Raw genomic sequence first — 10,093 nt, 5'->3', positions numbered from 1 at the left:
AATTAGGGGCCAATTATGTCCTCAGATTCCTAATTGGGATTCCGGCAGGTTTTCAGGCTTGTAGGGTAATTACAGGCTCGTAATTCTATTAAGATGGAAATTTGGGAGAAATACCTTATCATAACATTTAGATTTTGCCATCTGTGTTGACAGAGCTGCAGCTCGGGGGGGAAGGGGGTGCTTCACTCCCAGGGTGAGCCTGATCCTCATCCTCGTCCTGGTCCTCAGTCAGATCCTGATCCTGGTCCTCATCCTCATCCTCATCCTCATCCTGGTCCTCATCCTCATCCTGGTCCTTGTCCTGATCCTCATTCTGGTCCTGATCTTCATCCTTGTCCTGATCCTGGTCTTCATCCTCATCCTGATCCTCATTCTGATCCTCGTCCTGATCCTCATCCTGGTCCCAATCCTCATCCCGATCTTCACCCTGATCCTCATCCTGATCTTCATCCTCACCCTGATCCCAATTCTGATCCTCATCCTGGTCCTGATCCTCATCCTGGTCCCAAACCTCATCCCAATCTTCATCCCGATCCTTATTGTGATCTTCATCCTGGTCCTGATCCTCATCCAGATCTTCATCCTGATCCTCATCATGGTCTTCATCCTCATTCTGATCCTGATCCTGGTCCAGATCCTGATCCTCATCCCAATCCCAATCCTGATCCTCATCTCATCCTGATCCTCATCCCATCTTGATCCTGATCCCGATCCCAATCTTGGTCCTGATCCCAATCCTGATCCTGATCCCAATCCTGATCCTGATCCTGATCCTGATCCCAGTCTTGATTCTGATCCTGATCCTCATCCCATCCTGATCCCAATCCCGATCCTGATCCCAATCTTGGTCCTGATCCCAATCCTGATCCTGATCCTGATCCCAGTCTTGATCCTAATCCTGATCTTCATCCCATCCTGATCCCAATCCCGATCCCGATCCTAATCTTGGTCCTGATCCCAATCCTGATCCCAATCTTGGTCCTGATCCCAATCCTGATCCTGATCCCACTCCTCAGCCAGCGCCGTTGGCATCACCACGGGCAGGAGGGGAAAATGGGGCTGGGGGACCGGAGCCTGGCCCCAGATCTGCGGTGTCCCCAGCGTGCTGGGACCTTGGATTCAGGTGGAGATTCCTGGGATCCTGCAGGGTCGGACACCCCCAGGCCCATCCCTGTCCCATCAATCCCAACTCCAATCCTGTGGTGTTTCCAGCCAGGAACATCCATCCGTGGATTTAAAAGGAAGGAACAGCCAGCTCCCTCATCTTCCTCGGGTTTCCCTTGTCACCTGTGCCTGTCCCATCCCTGAGGTGTGTTGGGACACTCCTGTCCCCGTTCCCCCCACGAGCAACTCTACAATTTGGGCTTCCCCAAATCCTGAATGCTCATTTTTATTTTAATTCCCAACTCTTGGCTAATGAAGCCAGCTGTGGGTAATTATATTAATCTGCATTGCTGGGCGGGAATGCAGCTTCTCCTTCTGGATCTGCAATTTCAGAATTAAAATAAAAAGGAGGGAAAGAATTAAAAGAAAAAAAAAGAAGCAAAATCTCTCCATGAGAGTCTGGCTGCCTTTGATCTTTTGTGTGAGGCCTCTTATCAGGAGCAGAGTAGGTTTCCTCACTGGAAGATACAGGGATAATACTCCACGGAGATAAGCTGCAGCCCCAGCTCTCCTTTGTGTGGCAAATCCCACAGGACTGGCGGGCAAAATGTTTACTGGGAGAACCTGGCAGAGAGGGAGTCCCCAGTGTGGCTGAGAGGAAAATAATAATAATAATAATAATAATAATAATAATAATAATAATAATAATAATAATTGCTTTTTGCGGGGTAATTAAAGAGTGGGGGCTCAGCCCTGGAGTGGGGTGGGAGGAAAGGGTTGGGTCACTGGGAAACCCCTTGGATTTTTGGGATTGGGTGGGACTGGTCACTGCCACGGCCACCAGGACCTCGTGTGGGGGAATTCCATCATCCAGAGGTGTCAGATATTCAACCACTGGATTATTTTATTGGCATGAGATGGATTGGGATGGATGAGAGTGGAAATGGCAGCACCAGGGTTAAAGGAGTGACCTTGGGCTGCTTTTGTCACAAATTTCAGTTCTTGGGGTGTCCCAAATTTCAGTTCTTGGGATATCACAGATTTCAGCTTTGGGGTGGATCAGGAGCCAGAGCATCCCAGAGGCCCAAGAGCATCATTTGGAGGGGAGGGAGAGCATCTGGATGGGGAAAACTGCTGGGAAACCCCTTGGATTTTTGGGATTGGGTGGGACTGGTCACTGCCACGGCCACCAGGATCCCTCCTGGGGGAATTCCATGATCCAGAGGTGTCAGATATTCAACCACTGGATTATTGTATTGGCATGAGATGGATTGGGATGGATGAGAGTGGAAATGGCAGCACCAGGGTTAAAGGAGTGACCCTGGGCTGCTTTTGTCACAAATTTCAGTTCTTGGGGTGTCCCAAATTTCAGTTCTTGGGGTGTCACAAATTTCAGTTCTTGGGATATCACAGATTTCAGTTCTTGGGGTGTCCCAAATTTCAGTTCTTGGGATATCACAGATTTCAGTTCTTGGGATATCACAGATTTCAGTTCTTGGGGTGTCACAAATTTCAGCTCTTGGGATATCACAGATTTCAGTTCTTGGGGTGTCCCAAATTTCAGTTCTTGGGGTGTCACAAATTTCAGCTCTTGGGATATCACAGATTTCAGCTTTGGGGTGGATCAGGAGCCAGTGCATCCCAGAGGCCCAAGAGCATCATTTGGAGGGGAGGGAGAGCATCTGGATGGGGAAAACTGCTGGGAAACCCCTTGGATTTTTGGGATTGGGTGGGACTGATCACTGCCATGGCCACCAGGATCCCTCCTGGGGAAATTCCATGATCCAGAGGTGTCAGATATTCAAACACTGGATTATTGTATTGGCATGAGAGTGGAAATGGCAGCACCGGGGTTAAAGGAGTGACCCTGCCTGCTTTTGTCACAAATTTCAGTTCTTGGGGTGTCCCAAATTTCAGTTCTTGGGGTGTCACAAATTTCAGTTCTTGGGGTGTCACAAATTTCAGTTCTTGGGATATCACAGATTTCAGCTTTGGGGTGGATCAGGAGCCAGAGCATCCCAGAGGCTCAAGAGCATCATTTGGAGGGGAGGAAAGAGACCAGGATGAGGAAAACCCTGCTGGGTTTCCCCTTCTGAAGGAGTTCCCCAACTCTTACAGGTGCCAGGAGGAATTTCCCAACTTTTCCAGCATCCCAGACACCCCTTGGCTGCTGGGCAAGGACATTTCTCCCTCCCAGGACCCATCCCTGGGTTGTCCCCAGGAGCAGCCCCCACCTCCTGCCTCTCTGTGATCTCTTTCCTATTAATCCAGCTTTTTATTATTATTATTATTGTTATTATTATTAAACATCTCTCTTCTCCCGACTCATCTCGGAGCGGCGGCGAGGTCCCCGGTAATAGCTCCATAAATTTCAGCCATAAAAAGTAATGGAGGGAGACAAATGAGATAATTAGGAATAAATCTTGGCGAGGTCTCTATTCATCAACATCCCCCAGAACTGGCCAATATTCCAAATCATTAGCAAAGCCCGTAATTAACAAAGAGCCGAGGCTTCCAGCGTTAATAAAGCTCGCTCAACTCGAGATTATCAGGTAGCAGCTGACGAATCAGCCCTGCTAATATTATGGCCTTTGTTAAGGATCTTCTTGCTTTTTTTTAAAGCTAAAAACCCCGTGTCTTTTTTATTTTTCCCCCCCTCTCTTCTGCTAAATTTTAATTAGATTTTTTTTTTTTTTTTTTTTTTTTTTGCGTCTGTAGAGGGCAAAGGAGGGGACAAAGGGACAGAGATTTTTTACTTTTATACTCGGGGATGGTGGCAAAAGAAGACCCTGATAGGTTTTTTTTCCTTTTTTTTTTTAAATTTAATATTTTCCCCCCCATTTCTCACTACTTTTATTCATTCCTCCGCATTCCACTGCAGGGAGTTCTCCAGGCTGGTACCAATTAACAGCCAACTTTTATTTATTCTTTCCCTAAAAACCTCAGGATTTCTGGAATATTTGAGGTGCCAGTTCAGCTCTGTGAAGCTGCCACCCCCAGCACCTCGTTTGGTTTAAAAGCAGAAAGAATCAGCCAAAAAACCAAGTGCAGGGATTATTTTCCTGCTGTGGATTAGGAATTTTGGGGGGTTTTGGGGGTTTCTGTGGAGTTTTTCTGTCCCTTACCCAAACTCATCCCCCCATGTCCTCCATCCTCCCCAGCTGGCATGGAGTGTCCAGATAATTAAAATTTAACTCATTTAATTAAAAACAAAGCACTTAAAAATAACTTTTAAACAGTTTTAGAGCTGCAAGGCTGCTCAACCCACTTCAGACCCCAGGGAACCTCAGTTTGGGGGTCTCACTGCCCCAATTTCAGCCTCTTTAAACTCTCTTAAAATAATTTATTTGGCTTTTTTTTTTTTTTTTTTAAGCTAAAAACTGTTTTAAATCAAGCTGGGTGAAATCCTTGCTTGTACCAGGGGTGTCTCCAGAAAAGGTGCAGAATTTCTGGAATGAAAATGTGACCCTCGTGTCTTCATTTTCCTTGATCCTTTTCCTTGATTTCCCCTCGATTTCCCCTTGATTTTTCCCTTGATTCCCCCTCAATTTTTCCCTCAGTTTTCCCCTTGAATTTTCCCTCAAATTTTCCCTCAGATTTCTCCATGATTTTTCCCTTGAGTTCCCCTCGATTTCCCCTCAATTTTCCCTCAATTTTCCCTGGATTTTTCCTCATTTTTTCCTTGATTTCCCCCTTGATTTTCCCCTTGATGTTACCCTTGATTTTTAACTTGATTCCCCCTCAGATTTTCCCTTGATTTCCCCTCAATTTTCCCTTGATTTCCCCTCAATTTTCCCTTGATTTCCCCTCAATTTTCCCCTTGATATTCCCCTTGATATTCCCTTGATTTCCCCTTGATTTGCCCTTGACATTCCCCTCGATTTTCCTTCGATTTTCCCCTCGATTTCACCTTGATTTTTCCCTTGATTTCTCCTCGATTTCCCCTTGATATTTTCCTTGATTTCCCCCTCGATTTTCCTTCAATTTTCCCTCATTTTCCCCCTCTATTTTTCCCTTGATTTGCCCTTGAGGTTCCCCTCGATTTCATTTTGATTTCCCCTCGATTTTCCCCTCAATTTTCCCTCGATTTTCCCCTTGATATTCCCTTGATTTCCCCTTGATTTTCCCTTGACGTTCCCCTCGATCTTTCCCCCGATTTTTCCCTTGATTTCCCCTCGATTTTTCCTCAATTTCCCCTCGATTTTTCCTCAATTTCCCCTCGATTTTCCCCTTGTTTTCCCCTCGATTTTCCCCTCAATTTCCTCTCGATTTTTCCTCAATTTCCCCTCGATTTTCCCCTTGTTTTCCCCTCGATTTTTCCTCAATTTCCCCTCAATTTTTCCCTTGATTTCCCCTCGATTTTTTCTCAATTTCCTCTCGATTTTTTCCTTGATTTCCCCTCGATTTCCCCTCGATTTTTCCACAATTTCCCCTCGATTTTCCCCTCGATTTTCCCCTTGATTTCCCCTCGATTTTTCCTCGATTTTCCCTCGATTTTCCCTTGATTTTTCTCTTCATTTTCCCTCTCTTTTTCCCCCCACCTTGATTTTCCCGAGGACCCTTCCATCCCCCGCTCCCAGTCCTCGCGCTCCGGTGGCACTGGTGGCACTGGTGGCACTGGTGGCACTGGTCCCGGCTTCACTAGAGGGCAGCATCCAGCCTGGAATGAACCTGGAATGATCCTGGAATTCGGGAATTCGGGAGCATCCTCGGGACTCCGCACCCCCAGGGCTGAGAGCCGCGGATCCACCGAGAGCCCCGGGCTTGGGGTTTGGGGCAGATCCGGGGAGATTTGGGGTCCTGCAGGAGCCGCCTGATCCCAAAATCTGGGCAGGAATTTGGGTTCCTGCAGGAATTTGGGTTCCCAAAATCCGGGCTTGGGGTTTGGGGCAGATCCGGGGAGATTTGGGGTCCTGCAGGAGCTGCCTGATCCCAAAATCTGGGCAGGAATTTGGGTTCCTGCAGGAATTTGGGTTCCCAAAATCCGGGCTTGGGGTTTGGGGCAGATCCGGGGAGATTTGGGGTCCTGCAGGAGCCGCCTGATCCCAAAATCTGGGCAGGAATTTGGGTTCCTGCAGGAATTTGGGTTCCCAAAATCCGGGTGGGATTTGGGAGAGATTTGGGGAATTTGGGTTCCTAAAATCTGGGTGGGATTTGGGAGCAGCTCCTCTTCCCACCTGGCACAGGGCACCACCAGGGAGGTTTGGGAAGCTCCAAGAGGGATAAAAGTGGTTGGAAAAAGCACAAATATCGATTTTTCTATGCTCACCCAGCGGTACTAAATATAAATATATAAATATAATTATAATTATAAATATATAAATATAAATATAAATATAAATATAAATGAATATATAAATATATTCAATATAATCTAATATATACGCATATTATATGTATCATACATATAATATATACACAAATATATAAATGTATATTAAATATATATGTCTATGTAGATTTGTGTATATATAAAATATATTTAAAATATATATAAAATATATCTATATGTGTATAATGTGTGTATGTATAATACCACTGGGTGAACATAGAAAAATCTATATTTGTGCAAAATATATATATATGAACCAATCTATACAAAAATGTAAATATATATTTAATTTCAAATATATTATATATGAAAATATTTAAGTATAATATATTTATAGATATTCACATTATATTTTTATATAATTCCATAATATATTTTGATATATCTATTTTTATATCTTTTTATATCATATATTTTAGAGAATATATTTAAATATAATGCTTTATAGAATCCACTTTACCTTACAATTTTTCTTTTTATTAAAATATATAATATATATAATAGATATAAAATATTAAATATAAATATCTTAAAATACATTTTGCTATGAAATTTGTGATATTTCGGTATCATATTCTGGTATAATGTTTTAATATTATATTTAAATATGATACTTAAATATTATATATTTTTAAAATAGAATATATATTTTTACCATCTCTTTTTTCACCCTGTAATTCAATTTAACCCGTGTAGGGCCAAATTCAGCACTGAATTTTCCCCTCCCCAAAAAAATTCCCCTGAATTCCTTTCAGACTTTGGCACCTCCAGCTCCCAGATATTCCTGAATTCCAGCCCCTCTCTGGTTTCCAAAAGAAAACAACCGGGCAGGAAATCATTATTTGGGTTTGGGAGGCTCCTCTTCCTGAGGGGCTGCCTGGAAAAATCGCTGGAAAAGATGGAAAAGGTGGAAAAGGCTTTGGAAAAGATGGAAAAGGTGGGGAACCTGTGGGAAAGGTGGAAAAACATCTGAATAGGTGGGAAAACCTCTGGAAAAGGTGGACAAGGCTCTGGAATAGGTGGGGAAAGCTCTGGAGAAGGTGGAAAGGCTCTGGAGAAGGTGGAAAACATTCTGGAAAAGCTGGAAAAGGCCATGGAAAAGGTCGGAAGAGGCTCTGGACAAGGTGGACAAGGCTCTGGAATAGGTGGGAAAGGCTTTGGAAAAGGTGGAAAAGTTTTGGGAAAATCTGGAAAAGGTTCTGGAGAAGGTGGGAAGGCTCTAGAAAAGCTGGGAAAGGCCCTGAAATAGGTGGGAAAGCCTCTGGAATTGGTGGAGACAGCTCTGGGAAATCTGGAAAAGTTTCTGGAGAAGTTGGAAAGGCTCAGGAAAAACTGGAAAGGCTCTGGAGAAGCTGGAAAGGCTCAGGAAAAACTGGAAAGGCTCTGGAGAAGCTGGAAAGGTTCTGGAAGAGCTGGAAAGGCTCAGGAGAAGCTGGAAAGGCTCTGGAGAAGCTGGAAAGGCGCAGGAGAAGGTGGAAAGGTTCTGGAGAAGCTGGAAAGGTTCTGGAAAGGCTGGAAAGGCTCTGGAGAAGGTGGAAAGGTTCTGGAGAAGGTGGAAAGGTTCTGGAGAAGTCAGAAAGGCTCAGGAGAAGCTGGAAAGGCTCAGGAGAAGCTGGAAAGGTTCTGGAGAAGATGGAAAGGCTCTGGAGAAGGTGGAAAGGTTCTGGAGAGGCTGGAAAGGCTCAGGAGAAGCCAGAAAGGCTCAGGAGAAGCCAGAAAGGCTCAGGAGAAGGTGGAAAGGTTCTGGAAAAGCTGGAAAGGTTCTGGAAAGGCTGGAAAGGCTCAGGAGAAGCGCTGGGTTTTCCAGGCAGAGGATGCTCACGTTCCGGGCGGGTCGGGGCGGGGCTGGGGGCCGCGGGCGGTGGGAGAAGGGACGGTGCCGGGCCGGGGGGGCTGCGAGGGCTGGGAGCAGCGCAGGAAAGGAGCCGGTGGCCCGGGATGGTAATTCCTTCCAGCTGCCGTCAGGCTGGCAGGCTCTCAAAGGAAGTTTAATAGACTGCAGTCGTCTCCCCTCGGCCCCGTCCCCCCATCCCGCCAGGATCTGGGATTACATGAGCTGCTCTGCCTTCCAAAAACCCAGGTTTGTTTTATTTTATTTTATTTTATTTTATTTTTTAAATTATTTTTTTCCTTTGGCTCCGGGTGTGTTTTCTTTGCCGTGTGAGTGTGTGCGCACGCACGCGTGCTGCCTTCCAGCTGAACCTGCCCCTCGGATTGCAGGAACTGCCAGGGAATTTTGGGGTGGCACAGGGCAGGAGTGGGGGCTGGAATGAGGAGGAGGAGGGTGAAGAGGAGGGGGATGAAGGGGAGCTGGAGGAAAAGGCTCCCTGGGCCTCCCTGCTGGAGCGCTCCCCAGCCCGCCGTGTGAACTGGGAGGAAACAGGATGGAGAAAGTATTTGGAGTGGAAAATAAAAATGCTCTCCTGCTTTATTGATCGTGATTGAGGACAGAAATAGCCCAGGCTGCTGACAGCCCTCCCCACCGAGGGAGCAGCCAAGTGTGGGGCTCATCCCGAGCTGCTCCATCCATGGAAAAACCAGGGGGGGGTCTGGGGAGCTCAGGGCAGGGGGATGAGGCAGGTCTGGATCCCTGGGGCTCCTGCAGCATTTCCAAACCTGCCCTGGTCCCTCTTGCTCTGCCCTGGCTGCACCCAGGAGAGGCTGAGCAGCCCCTGGAATCCATCAGCAATTAAACCACGAGCTCCCATCATTAAGATTCCCATTCTCATTCCCTCCAATGTCCCAGGAATGATCTGGGATTGTAGGACAAGGAAAGCCCCGTGTCCAGCTGGCACCGGGCACTGCCCACCCCAGGGAGCACCGGGGGCACCCTGCACCAAAATACCCAACAGTGCTGGCTAAGGTGACTGGAGTTTTAATGGATTTTAGCCAATTTCATTAAATTGTTTCACTTTAAACATTAAACTTGGGGCCAGCCAGGCTGGGGAAGGCAGGCAGGGAAGCCCAGGGTGCCCAGGAAAGCCCAGCAGGATCAACATCAGTGTGGGCATGGTGCTCCAGCTCTGAGAAAACCATAAAAACCAAGTGCTGGCAGGAGAGTAATTAGTTAAAACCAAGCACATCTGTTGTTAATTAATTCCCAGGCAGGAGGGTTTAACTCTTGCCCAGCCCAGTGTTTTGCAACCTGCACGGCCAGTGCCAACTCGCATCCAGGGGAAGGGTTTAAATCTGCTTTTCAAGCCCTTTCAGGGCCTTGAGTTTGCTCTGGTTCGTCATTCCCTGCTCTGGGTCACCAATCCCTGCTCTGACCCATCATTCCCACATCCCAGAGCCACCCCTGGGATTTCCAGGAGCTCCTGGGGTGTGAGCAGAGCAGCCAGCACTGCCCAGGGCAGGGAATGCGCCTCAGGAATGGGATTGGGGCTGGAATAAATCCATCTTTGCCCCTTCCAACATCCAGACCTGAGGAGCTGCCGAGAAAAGTGGGAGCAGCTCTCTGAGGGGCAGAGATCTGGGCAGCCCTGTGCTGATCCTTGCTCTTTTATTTGCATTTTTGTCACTGAAGTCCATCCCCAGGCGTGAACATCACACCCGAGGAGGAAAACACTCCAGGATCCCACCCCTGCTCTGGAAGGGGACCTGCTCCTTTGGGAGCAGCACTGAAGGGCTGGAGGGCTGAGGAGGAGCAGGAGGGGG

Source organism: Haemorhous mexicanus, chromosome 25 (assembly GCF_027477595.1).
Source record: "Haemorhous mexicanus isolate bHaeMex1 chromosome 25, bHaeMex1.pri, whole genome shotgun sequence".
Taxonomy (NCBI): domain Eukaryota; kingdom Metazoa; phylum Chordata; class Aves; order Passeriformes; family Fringillidae; genus Haemorhous; species Haemorhous mexicanus.
Note: the sequence above shows the minus strand (reverse complement) of the source record.